The sequence below is a fragment of the Seriola aureovittata genome, chromosome 3 (assembly GCF_021018895.1).
Source record: "Seriola aureovittata isolate HTS-2021-v1 ecotype China chromosome 3, ASM2101889v1, whole genome shotgun sequence".
In the NCBI taxonomy this organism is placed as follows: Eukaryota; Metazoa; Chordata; class Actinopteri; order Carangiformes; family Carangidae; genus Seriola; species Seriola aureovittata.
Window position 1 is genome coordinate 10,877,700 of NC_079366.1, and position 22,379 is coordinate 10,900,078.

A 22,379-nucleotide genomic window follows, 5' to 3' on the forward strand; every position below is an offset into this window, starting at 1 on the left:
GTGGTCGACTGTTTATGGTTTTTGGCACTGAACTCTCTCATTCAACTGCAGATTTGATTCTGTTTGATTGGTCACAGTCAAGATGTTTTTGTCATTTTTGCTGTAAAGCAGGTGCAGACGCTGTCTGTAGTGCTAGATCAAACTTTTCAAACTTTTTATAACTTCCAATACTTGTTGTGTCCTTAACTGAGATTTAAGCAAATTAGGCCTGTGGTTGTATATTGTAATAATAGGAGCCTTACCCACTCAGGATGATGCTGTGAACAACCTTAAAAGACACCAATGATGGTCTTAACAGAGCATTAAAGTGACTGTGACCAGTTGTTCACTCTGTGCTCTTTTGAGACCATCATATTTTGTTTTCACACAATTTGATTAATGGTTAAAAAATAAAAGAATATGGAGGTTCAGGACAAATAAAAATGAAGAGAAACTTTCCACAGGAGTCACAGATGGGAAGCAACAGTTGGAAACCATTTGTATTTAAAAGAATCTGAACACAGACGACGAGCAGCACTATAGTGCCAGTTTCAGTCTGTAAGAGTCAGCATATGTTTGGATGCTGGAACAGAATTACAAAGGGAGTAATTCAGAGGGGGATGTCACTTGTGATATCACCATAAACCACAAATACAGACTGAGAGTGTGGAGGGCCGTCGTTTTCCCTCTTTCATCACTGCTCCTCTCTGCACCGCTACCAATGTTTCTGTATTTGGAAGGAAAGGGGACGAAGGAACTGTCCCTTCACAGAATGAAGTCTGGAATTTCATTTGAAAGCAAAGGGAAGAAATGGCACTCAAAGAGACTGGGGCACAGAGGAAAATAAGGTTGAGGGAAAGTGGGTGTGCAAAAAAAAAAAAAAAACACATCAAATCTCAACTAACTGTTCACATCTAAATGTTTAAACACACTTCCAGAGATGGTGGCTTTATTTTTCAACTTCTCTCGTTTCAAAATGAAGGCAGTGTTCTCTAACAGTCACACAAACGATCAGACTCAGCAAAGATTTTTCTGGTATCTTGTAACTGGTTCTGGTTCTTGTCTGGATGTTTATTGAGACATTATTTGTGAACAAGCAAAGATTTCTGCCAAACCTCTTTTTAGGAATGTAGAAGGGCTGAGCTGCTGAGATGAGAAGTATGCACATATTGATCATACTTTGGCCATAATTAATCTAAAGAAATTACATACAGGGGGCTCTCAGTAAAGCAGAGTTGTTGATAGCAAGCAGCCGAGCATTTGGGAGGTAATGGAGAGGACAGACTGCAGAGAAGGAACCTGCGCCAGACAGTCATTTATCAAAAGGCCAGGAACATCATGACACCATATCCCGTGGTTGAAGAGGAGGTTTCTGGGATATGTTGAACTTACAGAAGGACTGGTATTTGAAAGGAGCAACAGGAGAAAACTAAACCACCAACAAAAATGAATCTTTGCTCAGTAGGAGTTGGAAAATGTGGTAAATGTACATTGCATCCTGAAAAAGAGTGAGATGTAAACCAACTGGCCCTAAAGAGCAACCGTCCCCCCAAAGACGGGTCCTCTGGGTCCTCATTCAGAACCAAAAAATTGTTTATCAACTCAATCAAATTAATACCTCTGGACCGCTGTGATTCGCTGGATGTTTTATTTCGTTAGTGCAGTCATGCAGGCTCCTCTGGGCGTGTTTGCATTGGAATGTATGAGGGTCTGGGTTAGGATGTATGTGTATATGTTGATGTAAGTGACCCTGTGTGAGTTTGTGTGTTGGCATGATTGGATTTGTGTGTGTGCGTGTATGTGGCTGCGTGTTCGGTTGTGTGTGGCCTGTTTTCAGTAGAATGAGGTAGGCAGGACAAACACTGGGTCTAGTTTATCTAGTGTAGTTCACACTGCAGGAAATGTAACCCCGGCAATAAGAGAAGCCAAGTGGCTTATTTCAACGTCTCAACCAATTTTCTCACTTTTAACCTGGCATTATTTTTTATAATGTGTAATTCTGTGACGCAAATTAGAAAAGACAAAAAATATGTCATTGCAACTTTATATGTGAGCGTTAAATTTGAATGAGCTTAATTTAAGAAAATAAAAAACAAGAAGATAAAGAGAGAGATAGGGTGCAGAGCAAAACGATCTCCCATCTAAAGCCCCGCCCTGACCCCTTTACAGGCATCCTCAGAGGCCACCTAAATTTCCCATGGGGTCCTCCTTCTATCAATGCGTTCATTGTCTGTCTGTACTGGTATGACTGTTTTGCCATGCTAATGATCTACACACTGATATTAGTTAAATGGAAACTGATCTACCCTCACACCCTCATACTCCTGTCCCGCAGACTGCATGTCCAACCGATCTGCATCTTAGTGCTTGGACATTAGCCGTCTACACGCCTGTCAGTTTATTGTCAGATTTGTTATGCTGGTTCTGTAAGGTCAGCCTTTTTTCACTGCCAGCATGAAGTCTGTGTTTGATTTATCTCAGAGTTTTTGGTTGTATACATCATGATTCCCAAACATGGGCACTTGTGCCCGAGACGGTACATCTGCAATTATCAGGGCATATGTGGAAAGACTGTGGAGTAGCTCTGCTTGAAAGAGATATTTTAAAATCATCTGTGTCCAAATATTTGAGTTAAAGATGTGGAAAGTAAACAACCAAATAGGATTATAAACTGTTGTGATGCTGATCTTTAGTAAATTTAGTGTCACAGTGACCAAGAAGCTGCCAGACATCCAGCCAGTAACATGCTGGCACTGAGAGCGCATGAAACCTGGTAAGCAAGCAAGTAATATTAATTGACACAGTTAAAAAAAGTAATGGATAAATAGTTGCATTAGTTAGCAAATAATTTGTAAGTAAAATGGTTGAAATGTCTGCTATGACAGTAGTTTAAATGCAAACTGACCTTATCCATTGAATTTCAATATGAGAAAAAAAGACAAAATCTACTTTTAGACTATTATTAAATAACATCCACCTTGAAATGAATTTAGATTAACACATTTAGAACATGTCAGATGTTGAGCTTGATATCACCTGGTGCATCAGATGAAAAAGGTTGTGAATGACTGGTGTAAACCCTAATATTTAAATTCATCTGGAGCATCACCTCATTCACACATTTGAACATTTTGATGGCCCTTCAAGAAAGAACCTTGTCCTTATAAAAGGGAATTACGATTCTCTTGAGCTAACTCAACCCAGGCTTCAGGGTTGGAACCAGGTACCAGAACCGGCTGCTTGTTTAACTGTCTCCAAGAGCTCATTAACCAACAGTCAGGATGAGTTGCATTTTAATTAGCCCAAGTATTTATTCAGAGGCTAAAAAATTTTCTTGTGGTCTCATCAGTGAAATTTCAGCCTTATTCCCATCTTCTATCAAGGCCTCGGCTCCATTAATTGTTTTCTCTGAGGACTCACAGATCACAGTCACACCTCTCCAATAATCACTGCTGCTCAATTTATTAGCCGCACAAAAAGTTTATGTAAGCTTTAAAGTGCCAACTGTGCAGGGTGCTCAGCTGGTTTCCATTTTTCTGTCATCATGGTTTTGTGTTTAAATACAAAAAGGCTGTAGAGCGTGGCGAAATCAATACCTCACAACCAAATACCGTGATAATTAATGGTCGTGTTGCTTTCCTCCAGTGGTAAGTGCAAAATGTTAAAGGCCTTACGGGGACTGGGATATTGCACTTCTGGAGGGCTTCAAGATGTTCTCCACTTCCACAACATGTTGGAGATGATTTTTGATGTTGTGATTGTTACTATGGAGACAACATGTTTCTAAAGCAGCCCACCTAGTGGATGTATATTCCCAAACGAGAACTCGATAATAGCTTACCAAGCCAAGTGTCCCTCTAATGCCATCCTCAATTACTCTGATAAGGAAATAATTAATGAGCCTCTTTGCCTTCCCCTGAATTGAATACATTTTCGTATTTAGGTGAGGAGCTAAAAACGGGTCCTTTGGAGGATCAGGTTAAGCTCTAATTGAGTAGAAATAATAAACTCTCCCCAGGTTCATGACTTTGCCTGAGGGGGAGGTGTGGTAAAGATAACACAGCCTGGGGTCTCCACACTGACAAGCTGAGAGCAGCATTTAGCACGACACTGAAAAAATGTTTGGGGTAACACTTTGCATTTCTGAGGTGCACCGTGACCGGACTCTCAGAGAGTCCTTGTTTTTCCAGAGCGAGCGGGCTTTGAGCGGTGGGCTTGTGTCTGAAAGATGTGGTGGGAGTGAGGCCCTCAAACGCAGAGGGTCACTTCTGTTTTATGTTCACCCAAACCTGCTTGTGTAGGCCTCATTGTATTCAGGAGAGGTGAGGATCCATGTGATCGCTCACTTGTCCAGAATTAATCATGTTTCGTCATCCCTTGCTTCCATCCAGTGCCATGTGTGTGTAGCTGACACATTTTACAGATGCTCTCATCTCCTTTGACAATACAGTGACATGGATTCATGCATGATCTTGATTTTGAGATATGACGTTTGGCCATTCAGCTGTGAACTCATGGTGGAATTTAGCCTTTACAACCCGATGTTTGACCTTGTCTTTTCAAAACAAACCCCCTAAGTGGAGATAGTCATCCCGTGGGTCTGTGGCAGCTCTGCACTTGTTGTTTCAGTGAAGTGTGAGAGGAGAGTATATGGCCAAACCAAACCACTGCAACTGAGGCTGAAAATTTATGATTGCATCAACCTCTTATAAATCAGTTTAATGTGCAGAAACCATTTAGTAAAAACATAGGTCAAGTGGCCTTACATACTGTATACGGAGTATTTCTCCCACTTAAAGAGTGACAGTCATAAAGCATTTCTGTAGCTATGTTAAGCATGTTGTTTAACGCCTTGGCAAAATAAACTGGTTATAATCTTTGACTTCCACCAGTTTCCTCTCGGTGTCGGCATAAACACTGTTTACAATTGACAATTATGTGCAGAACTTTAACGTGGCTGTAGGCCAGATGGAGGACACAGTAGGAACCCGCACAGCTGGGTATATACCGTTGCTCCCAAGCCAGGGGCTATAAAAGTTCAGCTTTTCTTTTGTTGCTCAGACATGAAAAAGTACATTTGTCTAAGTGCTATCTTGAGGTACTTAAGTATTTTATGTGAATTCATACTTAACTTACTAGTTTAATAAACAAACGAACATATATAATGAACTCCACATTGACTGACTAAGTCATTAAAACGCTGCTTACAGTACATATTAACACATCAGTAATAAATGTCCAATAATAGGGGTGTTGTGAAGTAACGCTATTTATGATTTCGGTGATATTTGAGAAATTAAATACTGATATTGTGTTAATAATACACATGTGATAATATCATGATGGCAGATGTTTCAGTCTTGTGGATCTTTTGTTTACCAGTACCTCTGGTTGCCTTTTCACTCTCAATTGAGTATAATTGTTCTTTTGTACAGTCAAAGTTACAAACTCTTTCAATCTCCCATCACTCGTATTTGTGTCTAATTCATTCAAAAAGAGACAAAACACGCAATAAACAAATTAAAGATGAATTTGTCTAACAGCATTATTTTTTTCTTCAAATTCTCTATAGATATCGCGATAATATCGTTATTGTGAATTCTTTTTGCCATGATAATTGTGTAGTGAAAATCTGTTATAGTGACAGCCATAATAGGACATTTGATATAACAATGACAGCACAGTTTGCTGGTAATACTTCTGTACTTTTACTTGATGACTTAATGGAGTATTATTCCACTGAGATATCACTATAGTATTTTTACTTAAAATCAGGACCTGAGTACTTCTTCCACCACTGCTGCTGCTACATCACATATTTAGCAGTATCTCTTAAATCATCTGATGAGTCCGACCGTTTTTAAATATACATTCTCATACACACGTGATAATAGTAATGCTAGATGAGATGCCCAATAGATGTTTTTTGTACTACAGTATGAAAGCAATTATAATACCAGTGTTCTGCAAACACTGATTCATGTTTCAGCAACCATCATTATTCAGATTGATGTTAAATTCTCCATGAAGACAAATATGTACTCAGGCTGCAGTAATCCATCATCACTGATTGTGATCAGATGAAGCACTTAAAAAGCAGTATGATAACAATGGCATTAATTTAAAGGTGGGGATTTAAAGTGTTTACCATAGGTACCTTGTTAGAGCTCTGCCACAATTATAAACGTTCAGAATTAATGTCTCATTAAAGCTTTAGCCACCTTGCTAAAAGCCCGTAATGATGGAGAACAATACATAATAACTGAGTGAATGATTGTATATGGTTGTAACAGTGAAGCTGTTGAAGTGATATTTAGGTTCTCTGTGATCTATTTGTCTTGGAGAAAAATATCTATAAATCAATAAGAAATGATATGACTTCTTCACGTATACCTGTTGACAGTGTAATTCATCACCACTGGCAAAAATGTCACACACTGCGTCAATCTGGTCCTAAAGGAAGGATAATATGATTGTGCATTGTAACAAGTTAAATGTGGATAATTCAACTATGACCTACGCCAATGCTGTAATAATGGACACAACAATAGTCTAAGGCTGAGAATGAAAATACAGTACATACTAATACATAGGCCTAATATGATTTACATTTAATTATCTGTGGTTGTGAAAAGCAAAACATGAGAATTTGCTAATTACTTACAATGTTAACTCCGCTCCTTGCCAAAAATCAAAAGCGTTCTAGCATGTCACAGCTTTCACATGGGAAGTTTGATGGTTTGCTTCCACCAGTCTGTTTTTTCTAGACTTGCATGTGGCAGCTGCATGTTCAAGACATTTTTCTGTATATCAATTCTAAAAAATATTTAACATAAAACCGATTAGGAAAGGTATTTATAAGTATTGCCTGACTCATTTCAAGTGGTCTATTGGCAGCTTTCATAACACAGAACAAAAGCTGCGTGTTAGAGTACAACACCCATGATGTGATGACAATGGGACATATGAGATGCGACTTTCAACACAATACAAATGACAAAAACACATGGTTAATGAGGTCCAATTTACCTAATGTATTCAGTTGAGATGGTGCAAAAATATATACACAGAGTGCATCATAATATAATAATATATAATAGAATTATACAATATGGTACAACATATTGTTTTACTTAATCTGGCTCAATTTCTGTCTCAAAGGTGCTTGTGGTGGATATGTAATTTTTGAATTAGACTGATTAAATTACTAAATGAATATATTCAATCCTTTCAGTGAAAACTCATTTGAAAGCGGCTCCGCAGTGCTTCACTCATCAGCGGGGCCTGTGGAGCGGACGATCACCATCACACGGGCCCGTACAGCTGGTGGAGGCCTTACAAGCCTAGCGCCTCCGGTGTGTCTGATCTCTGGGGAAGAGAACCTAATACCTCCCTCCCTCCTCTTCCCTCCACGCTCGGACGAGTGCGCTCACTGTACCATGAGCCACAGAGTATGTGATTTCACTGTTTGGGTTGGCAGCCCTGACCGAAACTGTCCGCGTCTTTAAGAGCAGCCTGCTGGACTGTGAGGGAAAAGACAGGCGGCATAGAGGAGCTATTTGAAAAATGCCCTGTTTAGTAAGACGGAGCTGTGCATTGTATTCTGGTACAATAGATGCATAGTTCATGACAATCACTTCTGTGCAGAAGCATTTCAGTGGTGTTGTGTCATGTGTTGCTTATGTTTTTGATGTTCACAGCTGAATTCAGTCACTGAGGTCATATCTGTAAATGGGGATCAGAGACAGTCTTTGTTTATGAGATGTTTAGGTCAAACTCTCAGCAGTTATTGGTTTTTACCCGCTGACTACAAGTATACTTGACACTAATCCTGAACTTGGACAATTCATTTGTAGAGATATGAACACCATGACATAGCTTCTCTATTGTCACAAGTTATGTTTTCTTGTCTATATTTAGTTTTTATTTATGTATTGTATTGTAATACATGCACTTACTTACTTTAATGCAGTTTATCAAAGTCACCTGCCAAAAAAGAAAAAATACAGCGATCTTTTGATTCATAAACAGCCAAAATCACATCTTATTTCCTTTGTTTAATTATTTTGTAATACTTTATGCTTGTAATACTCCTTGAACAGGCACACCTTGATTGATCAATTTATTTTGGGAAACAGAGTTTTGTCAGTTTTATTATTATTTTATCATCCAGGGATGAGGCCTGAAGAAAATTCCCGAAATTTACAAAACTTATAATATGTATGATGAGATTGAATGTTGCTGGTGTTTCAGGAGGATCTTTGCCTTTTTCCTGTGTCAATCCTGTGAAAACAAGTCGATGGGGGGGCGCTGCATTCCTCTAACCATCTCCAAACAAGAGGTCTGTATCTATTTTTGGAACAGCTCCTGTGTCCCACACATGCATGATTCCCCTGGAGTGTCTGGTGACATCTTTTTCCCAGAGATCTATGTATACACGCGTCCTGGGTCATCTTTATTTGTCATGCAGGCACTCCCAGATCAAGTGTGTGGTTCCCAGGGACAAGGATTGCCTTGTGGAAGTGGGCAAGACGGTGAGAAAACCAACAGAGATATAGTAATGTTCTCAAATGCCAATATAAATCAGTAGAATTTTGCATCTGGCATCAAGAATTGGCCAGTTTCCTCACTCACAGATTAGAAATATATGGCATATTGAAACTATAATATGGCATATCCAAAAGATTTACGGTTTTAATTACTACACCAGAATCAGATCTTTAATTGTGGAAAAACATCAAATTCTCAGCTCGTTTTAAGTTTCCACCGTAGTTCCAAATAAACATGTCATGTTGAATCATGTAGCTTCATCAGACGGTTGGTCACTGTGCATCCTCTCCAGAGGACGCTGGTGGAAAGTCTCCCAGAGTGCAATAAGGTCTGGATCTTCTCTGACAAAATGTTCTGTTGCTTTCCAAACACACTGACAAAGTGTCAGATGCAGTAACTCCATGGTCTCTGCTGCAAAGTGAGAAGTATCAGTGATGTCCAAAGTTTATGAACAGTTCAATTTTTTGTTTTTTTTTGTTTTTTTGTTTTTGTGCATGTTTAGCATCAGTTGTTAGCACTGTATTTTCATACTTGTTGTAAGTCATCCAGATAGTTTCAGTTTAAGATCTGTGTTTCTGCAGAGATTCTGCTGCAGAGTCAGTGCAGTGATGGTGAATGGAATTTATTTTGTGAAGAGAAAAGAAAAGAAACGACCTTTGAAATTCGAGTTTGTCAGCCAAATCAGGAAACTATGCAATTCATCAACACAAAAGACACAGTTGTTCAAAAATTAATGTGATCTGAATATTTTTAGCCACAGTAGTATGTAACTGTAGGTCACTCTTTGGTCTAGACTGAAATATATCTCAAATAATTATTGGATGATTTGTCATCAAATTTGGTTTATAGCCACATACCTACAAAACATGCCCATCAGCCTCAGCTGTATGTTTTATTTAGTGTTAATTAGCAAATGTTTGCATGCCAACGCGCTAAACTCATGGTGAAAATGGTAAGCATCTTATCTGTTCAACATCAGCTTATAACACTATCAGCCTGTGTGAGTATGATGTGAGCATGTTAGCATGCTGATGTTAGCATTTTGCTCAAAGCACGCTGTGCCAAAGTACTGTTTGGGTGTAGACTCTTGGTCTTGTTAACAGTTGAGAAGTCGCTTTGAGTTGATCCTGACATATTGTTTTAGGAGTATTGCATACCAGTACAGATACAAAATCTGATTAAAAAAAAAAGAGCAATGCTTACATTTAACTTGGGCTTCGAGCCACCGTTATACTATGCCATCAAATACAAGACGAGATGAAGCTCCCTGCAGTGCTGAGAATAGCCATCCGACTTCTCCTGTGACAGTTGATGTTTTCATCTTCCTTGGTACTGCTGCCAAAATCTATTTTCTTGGCTGAATAAGAGAGGACATAACTCCATTTTAAGAGCTCTTAAAATAGACATGCACTCCTCCTTCTGCAGATGTAGAGATAACTAAACTATTGGACAGAATAAGTGAGTGACCCACATAAACAGTCTGAGACTTACCAAACAGACTGTCCACTTGCTTCCATTAAAATATAGGGTTACAGGTTAATGCTCACGACTGATTCTACGTTATCTCCGGTGCTTGGTTGACAGATTTCAGCATTATTTTCAACTTGGATGTTTCTGAGCCTGTCAGTGAGTCAGCAGTCATTTTCTTATCTGTATCTAAGCTCTTGGATGCTGAATTTAGTCTTCAGTCAAAGGAACTTGATGCCAACTTCCAGTAAGAAAAGAGAAGATTTTTGTCATGCTTTTCATGGTCAATTGGGAAAAAAAAGATCATGAATAAGATGTTCATTCAGTTCAGATAGGCATCAGTCACAGATGAATGTTTTTACTGAAAAATGAATTAGAGACCTACCAAAATTTAAAGAAACACATCTTTGTTGATAGATTAACGGTTTCTAGCACTATAGTTAACCTGCTGTCAGGTTTGATGATTCTCTGGCAGGGTTTTCCCTGCAGGGATGATTGATTGGGAATATGAGAAATAGTTTTCAGATGAGTAAGATGTTGCACAGGGAGGAATAATGACTCCACTGTGTAAAACAGAGACACAATCAGCTGAGTAAAATACGGCTTTAGCTTGCTTGTACACGCCCAGTCATTTATCAGCAAGATGTCAACAGTCAGGACAGGAAAGTCACTTTCTGATCCAAAAAACAATCAATCAGTTTGACCATTTACTGTAATAATATGATAATTTATATGTGTAATTGAATTGCAAAAACTCTTAGCAAGAGATATCGAGCTGAAGTGGCTGGTAGGGAAGACGGCTTGATGAAAAAAGAAAAATACATGCTGCTACATCTGTTTTTCTCGTCCTGATCATAGTTATCTAATAAGAAGCAGGAGGTGAGTGTGTGTAAACTACGTTACTCCCTGACGTCATTCACAAACCTTTAATCCTTCCATGCCATTAAATCTGATTGTAATAGCTTCTTTAGACAGTTTGAGTCTTTCTAGCCCTGACGAGGTTGGAGGTCCTGATCTTGAATCCTTGCAGCACTGAATGAGGCAAAATGGAAACGATTCGATTTGAGTAAATGATCCAGTTTCCCTTAATAGGTTATTTCACAGAGCTTTCTTTCCCTTGATCACTGCAGTCTTCACTAGCAGTACACTGAACCCAGAGGGTCCCTGTCTGGTCTGCTGTTTGCAGTGCCATGGTAGAGTGAGCAATTTAAACACAGCAGCTACAATGGAGGTTTGGTGCCAGTAGCAGTGAATTTTAAATCATCCGTTTCTTTCTCTTGATGGCACCCACACGGAGCTACGAAATCCACATTTGGTCTGCAAGTTGGAGCCCGAATGGAGCTTAGGTGGGTCAAGAGGAGTTGACCTCTGCAGAGTGCTGAATCTTGACAGACCTGTAGGTAAACACAAAGCTCAGACTCTGATGCACATTGTGAGACAATGGTCTCAAAGCGATCACACACCTGGTCTAACACTTGAGTTAACCTTATTCATATGTGCGTACAGATTTTTTTTGTTTTATTTTAATTTCCTCTTTGGTCTCAAAAAGCATTCAGTAATGTGGGAGTTTACCAAATGAAAGAAGAAGTTGGTTGAAGGTTGTATATCAACCCTGAATCATGACATAAGTCCTATAATGCACTGAACACTGCAGACCAAAGAATACTTTAGTAGTGAGTATAACGGTGAATTTTTACTAAAAGTCAAACTTAACAAAGGTGGTCTGGACAACAGTCCTGCCACTATTTCACTATGTATAACCCTGAACATAGCACAATGACAAACTACACATTATGTGCCTTACATCAATCATTTAAAAAGTACACAAATCCTTAAGCACCTTGATGAAATTTTATTATTATTGTAAGTAAGTAAAAGTAATTTTATCCATCTTATGCCTGCATTTGATACGCTGTTAACTTAAGAACAAAGCTATATTCTACCATTCGGTAAGATGGTGTAACTGTCATCTAATCTAAACTGAGGTAAAATAACTTGATAACTACATTATAGAAGGTAAAGGTGAAATTGAACTTCTATGAGGTTAAATTCTATTTAACTTAATGAGGCCACTTTTTCTTCCTTAGACATTTAACAGGTTGCTGAAAGGTCAACAGTAAAATTCAGCTAACAACATATTTCCTCACAAAGTGCACTACTCATTTATCTTTCTTCAGATTCATGATAAATGACTCGTTAATCTAAATACAATCTACCCTAATGTTATTTGGATTGTTACTTCATCGAGTGACACCATCACTGTACACTTTCCAGCACTGCTTTTCCAGAAGTTCCTTATCTCATCTGGGAGCTGTTAAAAAATGGATAACCTGGTTTGACTTGATGGACTGCAGATAGTAGTTGCGTTTGGATGTGGATGACAGAGGCTGCCCCAGCCTGGGCAGACTTGATTAACACACTGCTGCCAAATGCAATAGATGTGTAGCCTACTGTAGAGATGATAGGGTGAAGTGTAGAGATAAAAGACGAGAAAAAAGTAAAAAGTAAAGAGAGAACCATCCCAATCAGGAAATGTCGCTGTCCTTTGTCACACATACCACATCTATTTTTCTACATAATCAACATCTAAAAAATCTTACCGACATGAGCGTATCTCCAGTAGTTAAATATTTTCTTAATGTTGTCTTTTACTCCTCTCGTCTCCAGAGAAAGGCTCTTTGGCCTCAGTTCCCCTCTGCAGCCACTTCAGACATCTTCTGGCCAACAGCAGCTTTAGCAGGAGGAGATTGTTTTGAAGAAACTGTTTAACTAAGACTCCCCAGTCTGTTTTGACACACAAACTAAGATAAATAGATGTCTGATGGGTTTTGTTCAGATAACAGAATTGACTCATTGGGACCCTGCAAGGTCTACACACACACACACACACACACACACACACACACACACACACAAGTGTGTACAAGCGTTCAATACTAAACATGTGGACAAGTGCATCCACATAGTACATGCACATATTCAACATAGTGCTGGAGTATTTTCTTTTTTCTTTGAAATGACAGTTTACTGAGAACTTCAAACTTCTGCTTGTGTTTGTGTGTGTTGCAAAAGACCACACAAACACTTTGTCTGGATAAACGCATTAAACTGTCACCTCTTTCAGTTCAAAGCCTTGCCAATGTTTTGAAAATATGATGAATACAACATATTTTTTGACATTCATGACCTTTTCACTTTATAAACCAAGATTCTTTTCTCAGTTCACTTTTAAAGAACTGAATAATAAAAAAGCAAAAAACGTTTCTAATACCCTGATGAAGGATACAGGTAGCAGCATCTTCTCATGTGTATGGTATTACTGCAGACACAGCAGTGGTTGTGTCATAAATACATTTTAGTCAGACCAAACAGACCCCCCCCCCAACAATTACAATCATCAGTCACCTTAACACCTTTAACCCCAGTCTATTAGACTGACAGGATATTTATATTGTAATGTTGTTTTTGAGGCTGAAGTGAAGCAATGTTGCAATCCCCCCTCCCCCTCCCCTCGCTGTGTAGAGGAGAGACAGTAGGTCTGTGTTTATGGGAACTTTCTATGTTTTTACTAATTTTAACCTTGTGCAAATTAAAGCAAGTGGCATGATGTGATGAATGATGACCTTGCCAATTGATAAAATAATCTTCCAATAAACTCCTCCCTGCTCTCTTAGATTTGAACAGGCTGTTATTAAACCTCCCTCAGTAATTTGAAGTGGTGGATCATTGTTGACCTTTCGAAGAGCAGTTTCAGTCCTGTTTGAACCCGTTACTGTCAGGTCGTGTAGCCTTTTAACAACATTATGAATTAAGAAACCTGTATTACTCAGTGGTGACTTCTGTTGAGAACTTATTAGAGTGTGACCTTGAATCAAATTCTCCAGGGGTTTCAGATGCATGCACCCATGGGGAAATTATTTTGGGTGAAATCTATTTAACTGTCACCTCTAATGACTTTCTGAGAAAAGAATTTTGACAAACCTAGCGTTTTAGTGAAACAGTAGGAATTCTTTTTTGTCTGCTACTGCATGAAGGAGAAACATAAGTCGTTGTTATTGTCTTTCAGCTGCTCCTGTGAGGGGTCACCACAGCAGACCACCATCCACATATTTGATTTGGCATAGGTTTTACACCGGAAGCCACATCCGACACAACCAAGGATCGAGCCAAGGATCAAACTGCCAACCCAGGGATCAGCAGCCACCCTGCTCGACCACCTGAGCCATGGCCCCCTGAAGACTAAATATACACAAGCACAAGTTTATTGAATGACCTACAGTGTGCAAAATGAATCTGCTGCACAAGATTTTATGTTTTTTACTGCAAAAGGCAATTTCTGACCATTTTGAAAAAGATGTGTAGTCCCTTACGATTTTTTTTGACAGGTTATAGACAGGAGTCCACTGTGAGTCCACACAGATGAGGGTCCATGGACAGTTACAGTATTGCACCAGGATATCACTTTTGAGATCTCCAGTTTCGACTTATCTCAGTGAAAATGTCTCCAATTCCATCTCAGCTGTTATTGTTTTAGCTCACAGCAACAGTGCTCTGCAAATATTTGCTGACCTTTCCTTCCCCTTCAATTCACTTAAATTCATTCACTCCAAAAACAACTAATTGAGTGATGTCTCGTCATGGTTAGACCCTGAATTTCCTCCTTTTCCCGACAGTAACCCCTTGCAGATGACTGTCCCAGCCTAAAATAAACCCCAGACACAGAATCTGTGTGGAGATGTCAAAAACCTCCAGCAAGTGCGTTGCAGTTCCCACACACAACTTTCAAGGCCCATTTGCCAAACTGTATTTACTACTGGCAAGCGGAAGACTAGGCCTGGATATGCTCAGGGGTGCAGCAAGCTCTTGGTGTCCAGCCAACGGTGAACAGAGCCCGGCTGAAGCTGCGCAAGGAGCTGTGGGGGAAGAACCATCCTGCTCCTTAGCGTTAAGTTATAACAGCGTGGTTTGTTATGGTTCCTGATTTGAGTGACAGATGTGAAATTACAGGTGGTAGTTTAAGAAGATAAGACACTCCTGTGGGATTATAAGGATTTTTTTAAGGTATTGTTGCCAGCAAAGAAAATTATGTCAGCTTACTCTAGCTCACTAGATCATATTTACACACAAGATAAACAGAGTTCAGCGTTTTTTTTTTTTTTTTTAATTATTTAAAATTATGCTTGTTTGCTTCTCATACAGTCATCTCTGTGCATGTAGTACAGATCTGGGAAAGGCTATGAGGATGCAGCTAACGTGTCCTTCAACAGAAATATAGAAACATGACAGTTTTAATAGTTGCCACATTAAGGCTGTTTCTCAATTAACAATAGCTGGACACAGTGACTGCAAACAAAGTGAGCTTGACAGGTTTGTTGGAATTCTGCTATGAACAAAAAACAGGTGACTGTTGTGGAATCGGTGGCTACTGTATCTATTAAGATATAATGTGTCGATATGTTGATATGTTTAGCTAATAGCTAACTTTTTTTGACTTAAGTAGTTAGGCAGGTAGTATGCTGTGGGTTTATCAGAGCTTGTTTGGTTTTGATAGTAAAGAGAAAGACCCATACACAAGTCTGTATAAAACTAAAACAGTCAGTGACCAACACTACACACAGGTGTTTTCACTTATCTGCCTGATTAGAGCTCTTCATGTGTGTTCGGACAGAAAGTGAAGCAAATTAAAATTTTGCCATTCACGTGAATTTGACCGCTTCACCAAAAACAGCCAATGTACCAACTGTACAGATGTTAGCTTTAAGCAAGCTAGCATCAGACGCACTGAGTGTAGTGTAGCGTAGTGTGTTTGTGTTCAGCTCAGCCTCTGACTGAACTAAGAACTCACCAGAAACCCTGGTTCTTTCTGGTATTTCCCTCCCGTCTCTTTCATTGTCGCTCTCGTCTCTGTACATTTATGAAGCAGATTCATAAAGCCCCTGGGATTCATGCAAACTTGAAACTTTTTTCAAGTTGCGACCTCTAAAACTTACTTTGTTACACACACAGTTACACCTTATATCATTCTGTTGGAGCATTAACTGTGGTGACCTAATGTCCAGCATAGCAATGCCCAGCAGAGATCTAATCAGTCAGGGGTAATTGAAAACACCTGTGTGTGTGCGTGTGCCGTTACAGTAATATCAAAATTATTGATTAACACAGGTTTAAGACCTTCGAGAGAAACTAAAACCTGTTGTACAATTAAAACGTATTTTCAAACCACTGATAAATGTAATTTTCTTGATTGTTTTAATAATTCAGATTTTTAAAAAGCACATTTTTACATAATGAAAAACATATAGAAACATACAGTACTTTGTCATATCTGCCAGCAGGCCTTTGCTCATTCTCCCACTCACACTGACACAAGCTAAAGCCGAGCCGGAGGAGTTACTACATCTTTAGCAAACCTTTGGCTGCACCAGGAGCCATACAGGCTCAGGAGCAGTGAACCCCCGATTTGAAACAGAGATTTTTAAAACCCTTTAAATGATATTGTTAGTTTTTAAGGGATTACAGATGGGCTATACTGTTGATGATAAAAAAAGGAGAAAATACATGCTGGAGAGTAAATCTCTGCTGTAAATCTTCAGGTCAGTATGGGGAGACCATATAAGCTTAAATAGCGATGCTTTCTGCTACAGTACACACAAGACACATTTACACCAGGACATACACACACAGACACAGACTCTGGCCCAGTAATGTTTTTCTTCATGGTGTTGTTGCTTCTTGCCGTGAATTGTGTTTGTTAGCAGCGATTTTTAAATAAACCGAACTTAATCTGGCTCCGAGCACATTTCCTGTGTAGTACAGTATGGGGGTCCAGGGTCAGACAGAGAGGAGGAAGTAGCACATTAGCATGTTTTATGGGTCACACACCATGTACAAGCTTCTTTATGATGCTTCTTGGTAAAGTTTCACAGCTGTCCACTGAGGGCCACACTACCCTGTGTTCGAGTCTAATTGGACAGAGCGGTGATGACAGCAGGAATTGTTAGATCACACACATTTACGCGACGTCTGACTTCTCACAGCTTCTTGATGTCTCCTGTCTCTGACGCTATAACTCAACACACGTCGTTCTCTCTTCTCCTCATTGCCAAGATATCTTTTACCTTCAAGCTGCCAAGAGAGCAGATCATTCCAACATCCGTCAGGACGAATAATTTTCTCTCACATTCAGCCTTTTCACAGACTTCTGTAATTTCTCGTTTCAGGAATTTTCACCAGTGCATTTGATCAAGAGACTGTGAAGGCTACTGTGTGATATGTTGTGATTTGTCCTTTTATTGTTTTTATTTAATATATGTACCCAGGGTTCCCTGGAAAAGAGTATTCATACGGGATTATCTGGGTGAAATACAGGAAATAGAATGGAAATTGATACAGGTTGATGAACTGATGTGATGTGATGGTGTATTTCAAGACAAGTTATTCAAACTAGACGATATGGGCCCTTACAATAACAATCTTGCATTTTCCTGTATGTATTTGTCATATCTCCTATGTACTGTACTGTATGTATGAAACATCAACAGAGAGTATTTCATTGTGTACAGAAGTCACTCACTCAGTGGCAAAAACCGATCCATAAAATCAGAGAGAGACAAAAACAGAACCAACATACGGTACCCACTCTTTGTGTCTTAAAATGTACCTCCAGAAGTTTAACTGACAAGTGTAATAAATCAAGACTGAACCTTCCCGCTGAACCACATCAGAACAAATGGATCACGCCAGAACACTAATTCCCCACCAGCCTCTGTATAAACATAAAGAGGGGGAGGCAGAGGAGTAGAGTGGACCAGAGGGTGAGGCCGGGCGATGAGGGATGGTCTGGAATTCACTGGCCAGTCGGAGAGAGTGGGGAGGGTTTGGGGAAGATTATAGGAGAGTTGATTGATTCAGTTTACTGCATTTCTATGAGTCAAAGTAAATATGAAATAAAGGAATCTTTTGAAAAGCCCACAGCATAAAATGTTACCCTTGGTGGATCCTCTCTGTAAAAGCACTTATATGGTCGACCAAGGCCTTGTGAGACCATTACAGGAAGCCAAAATAGTGGGCGATGCCAACTTTTTTCAATAAATATCACATTTGCAACCAACAGAGGATAAGACAGAGGCCAAAACAGGGGAGAGGAAAGAGGAAGAGGGTGAGGAAATGAGTGAAGGAAATAATGACTTATCGTGAGTATGTTGGGAACTAGCCAAAGTGTCTAATAACTATTCACTGAGTAAGACATTACAATCTCACCTGCTTAGTCACTGTAAGCTGCTGTGGATAGAAAAACGATGAAATACGTAAAACCTAAATGTAAAACACAAAATGCCGATTCCGCCTGATAAGGGATCTTATGGGTGCATATGGGAGAGACTTAGTAAAAGTCATGAGACATCATATTAAGAGCGTGTTTCAGTGATGCATGAGGTGCCAGCTGTGGATAGGCTGTGAAAATGTGAGTAAGCATTAACACTGACATTAAATATTTTATTCACTGTGTTTCCTAAAGCTGACACACTCACAGATACACTTTTATTTAACGCGGCAGCACATCATGAAGGTTCACGTTATATAAACAGTATGAATGCTTTCCCGCCTCAATACTTAATTTCTGTCCGCCCCCCTAAATGCAAGCATTGCATTAGCAGCTGCTGGATGTGGCAAGGGCTAAGATTGTGCAAGGTAGCATCCTAACATAATATACAGCGGCCTACTCAAATGAAATAATACAAGGAATATGTTTCATTGCACAAACTGGAGACGAGTCGATCGAGTCAATGGTTGATTTTTTGGAATATAGGACATATTATTATCATCAGTGTCATCTGTTTGAGGATTTTGTTTATAATTTTATATATTTAATTTAAGGATTCTGTTTTATTAATATAATCCTTGTTAAGATATATTTTTTGCATTATGCTGTTTTTTGCCCCAATGATTAACTGTGCTTGCTTAAAAAAAAAAAAAAAAAAAAAAAGTTTAATAGCGTAAAACAAGCATTAAAATTATATCATCAGTTAGTATGGGGGTATTATTAGAAAATAATTGTTAAATCTTAACCAGTATCAAAACTGTAATATATAACAATAATGGTTCAAATTACTCTTGGTGAGTATGTTCAATAAAAACCTGAGTAAAAGGGAAAGTAAAGAAAAAAAAAACAAGATAAGGAGAAAATGCAATTATTATTGTTTCTCCCACCATAGCAACTGATTAACCATCATGATAAAAGCTGTAATTTTCTACACAGGGTTAATATTTTAGTTCTGGGTAAACCTGAAAAACACTCAGCTGGGAATATTCCCTGTCTCATTCCCATGATAGCGACCACAGACAGAGTCAGTTTATGCATACTAGTCTGCTCAAATAAACCATACCAACTTAATGCCACCCACATGCCCCTTAAATCAAAACAGCTTAACTCTGCAGAGATGCAGGGTGGATGTGAAAGTTAAACAGACTTTGAAGACATTCAGGAGGTTAATAAACAGATATTTCAGCCTTTGTGTCATGGCTTATTTCCTAATCAGTCAATCTCAGTGAAGGAGTCGTCCTTGACTGGGTCATGTTGATGAGAGACTGAGGTACAGTCACGCGGGTGAGGTCTGACACCTAGTGGAGGATATAGTTGTTGCAGACCAGACTTTTTCTGTTGAATAGCTGTTATAATGTATGAAAGGTGGAGGCAGCTTGGGACTGATTGTTCATTCAGTCATGGAAATAGCTAAAGAGCATCAACGGGAGCTGTTTAAAGTCTATATTTTCATTATTTTTCAATATTTTGTATAATTATGCAAGAAGTTTGTTTGTTTGCTGTCAAATAAAGAAAAGATATAATTTCTAGTTTTGTCTAATTTGATACAAAATACGGCTCGTTAGTGTACCTTAAAGTGTGAGACCACTTGCATACACCAGCTAACTATTCTCTAATCACATTGAATAGTACGGTGGCCCTGAAAGCTCAACTCACTGCAACTTAAAAAAAACACATGCAAATAAATAAACGCGCTGCAAATTCAGAAAACATCTTCATCAATTTGACAACACGCATGACATGACATCTCAGTAACACCTTGCAGGAAATTCTTTAAAGTTGGCACAAATGTCGACTTTGACTCAAGGGTGAACCGATTAGATATTGGTCAAAGGTCAAAGGTCAAGGTGACTTCACAAAACACGGTTTTGACCTTGTGAACACAATATCTCTGTAGTGGCTTGAGGGAATTTCTTCAAATTTGGTGAAAACTTTCACATGGACAAACCGATTCGATTTTGGTGGTCAAAGGTCAAGATCAGCAAAAATTTCACACAAATGGTTAATACTCTGTATGACTCCAGATAAACAGATGTAAATTGAAACTAGTCTGAGTGGTGGATGAGGACAAACGCAAGGCAGTAATTCTAGTTAATTTTTAGTATGGTTTTTATTTAAAGATCCCCTCCAGTAAAATCAAGTTTTTCTCTCGTCTTGTGTTCGGAGATGACAGAATCAGAAAGACATTTCTCAATTGAAACAGAGGGAATTTGATATATATGCTCTGCTGTGATTCATGTTGCTCCGGTGTTGACTCAGAGCATTCATATGAGTCAGATTGTATTTTTTTGGCCAGGCACTGGGATTTCATGTAGCATGAAAAACCATGTGTGTACAACATGAGCTGAAGAGGATATTAAAGCAGGTGAAGGAGGACTACAAAAGGAAAGCAGAGAGGAAGCTGCAGCACAACAACACCAGAGAGGTGTGGAAGGGGATGAGGACCATCACTGGCTATAAAGAGAAGAACAGCCAGGCAACATCAGGCGATGTGGACAAGGCCAATGAATTCAACCTGTTCTACAACAGGTTTGACACAGCCTCACATGTTCTCGCTCCCTGTTCTCTTTAAATACAACTCTGAGTCCTGCCACATTCAGAAATACTCGGATGACACAGCTACTGTGGCGCGTATCAGCAACGGGCAGGAAGAGGAGTACAGGGATCTGAGGATGGCCTTCAGTGAATGGAGAACTGCCTCCTTCTGAACACCTTCAAGACCAAGGTGATGGTCATGGACTTTCTGAGGTCTTAATATTATCAACAATGAGCTAATAGACACATGGATTTCCCCTAGGGGATAAATAAATAAAATATCTATCTATCTATCTATCTATCTATCTATCTATCTATCTATCTATCTATCTATCTATCTATCTATCTATCTATCTATCTATCTATCTATCTATCTATCTATCTGTGTTTGTAGCAGGTGCCAAATAAGAATGATAAAAACGTACTTTAATAGCTTGGTTTAGGAGGCCATCATGTTTGATGACCAGAAAACTCAACCAATTAACCTGCAGCTTACTCCAACAGCAATGTAAATAAGTACTGGAGAATGTACACTACATTGGTTCAAGTTAAACTGAATAAATAATTGAAAGTAGAAGATCACATGCATTGCATTGAAAAGCAGTACACTAAGTGGATTTATATACTCTCCTTGTGATAGGCTACCTATGGCTTACAGCACGCATTGTGAATCATGTGGGCTAACTCCAGCCAAAGGAAGGTCACTCTCTACTGCAGCCTCGACTTTTCAAACAGAAAAACAAAACCCCTTTAATTAGATGCTCAACTAATTGCATAATAACTCCCATGGTGCTGTGAGTGAAGTGAGGCATAAGGAGAAAGGAGAATGCTGTCTTTGTTGCCTTTTTGCTGGCTTTAGATCTGGTAGCTCTTTGGAAATATTGGCCAGTGGATCTGGTTCTGGCTTCCTGATTTGGGGCATTTGGTTCACTTTACTCCTGTCTTCAAATCACATAAAAACAAATATAAAACTAAATAAATAAATAATAAACTTAAAGACGACAGGTGTAAAAATACAGCAGCATGACCAGAAATTTGTGGCACATGATGTGATTGTTATTTGGATAAATTAAATTAGTGATTAATTAAATTAGTGCTTCCATTTATTTTCTGATGTTTTTTTTCTAATCTTGGCTATTTTCTATGATATTCTGGATAGTTAGATAGAAGATACTTCTAAAAACTACACATCTGAATATCTTTGGTTGAGCTGTTTGCAATGCAGATACAGTATATGCAAGAGGTCCCCAGTGGACATGCTTCCTTTTAAAGGTCATGACCACAAAGGTTGGGATGCTGGCTACAAAACAATGAAGAGTCTCACTGAAACTAAGTCTCTCTAAGTTTAGGCTTTGCAGTCCCAAGTCCTTGGTTAAGGATTTAAGGATTTACTCATTTACTATATTTTGTGAGATTTGATTTTCACTTCCATACATTACACAACAGTGATAACTAAAGGCAACAAACCTTCAGAAATGATCTTTCATCTGTCTCACAGAAAGCATCTGATGTAAGAGGATCGCATTTT

The 22,379-nt window shown here is 38.9% G+C and overlaps 1 long non-coding RNA gene across 1 annotated transcript; it reads right to left on the reverse strand.

The window, feature by feature from the left end:
- Nucleotides 1-8,088: 8,088 nt before the first annotated feature.
- Nucleotides 8,089-9,860, reverse strand: LOC130166636 (uncharacterized). The gene is made up of 2 exons (XR_008827179.1): nucleotides 9,733-9,860; nucleotides 8,089-8,940 (listed from the first exon to the last, which is right to left on the reverse strand). It is a non-coding gene; the product is annotated as an uncharacterized LOC130166636 (long non-coding RNA).
- Between the last annotated feature and the right edge of the window lie 12,519 nt (nucleotides 9,861-22,379).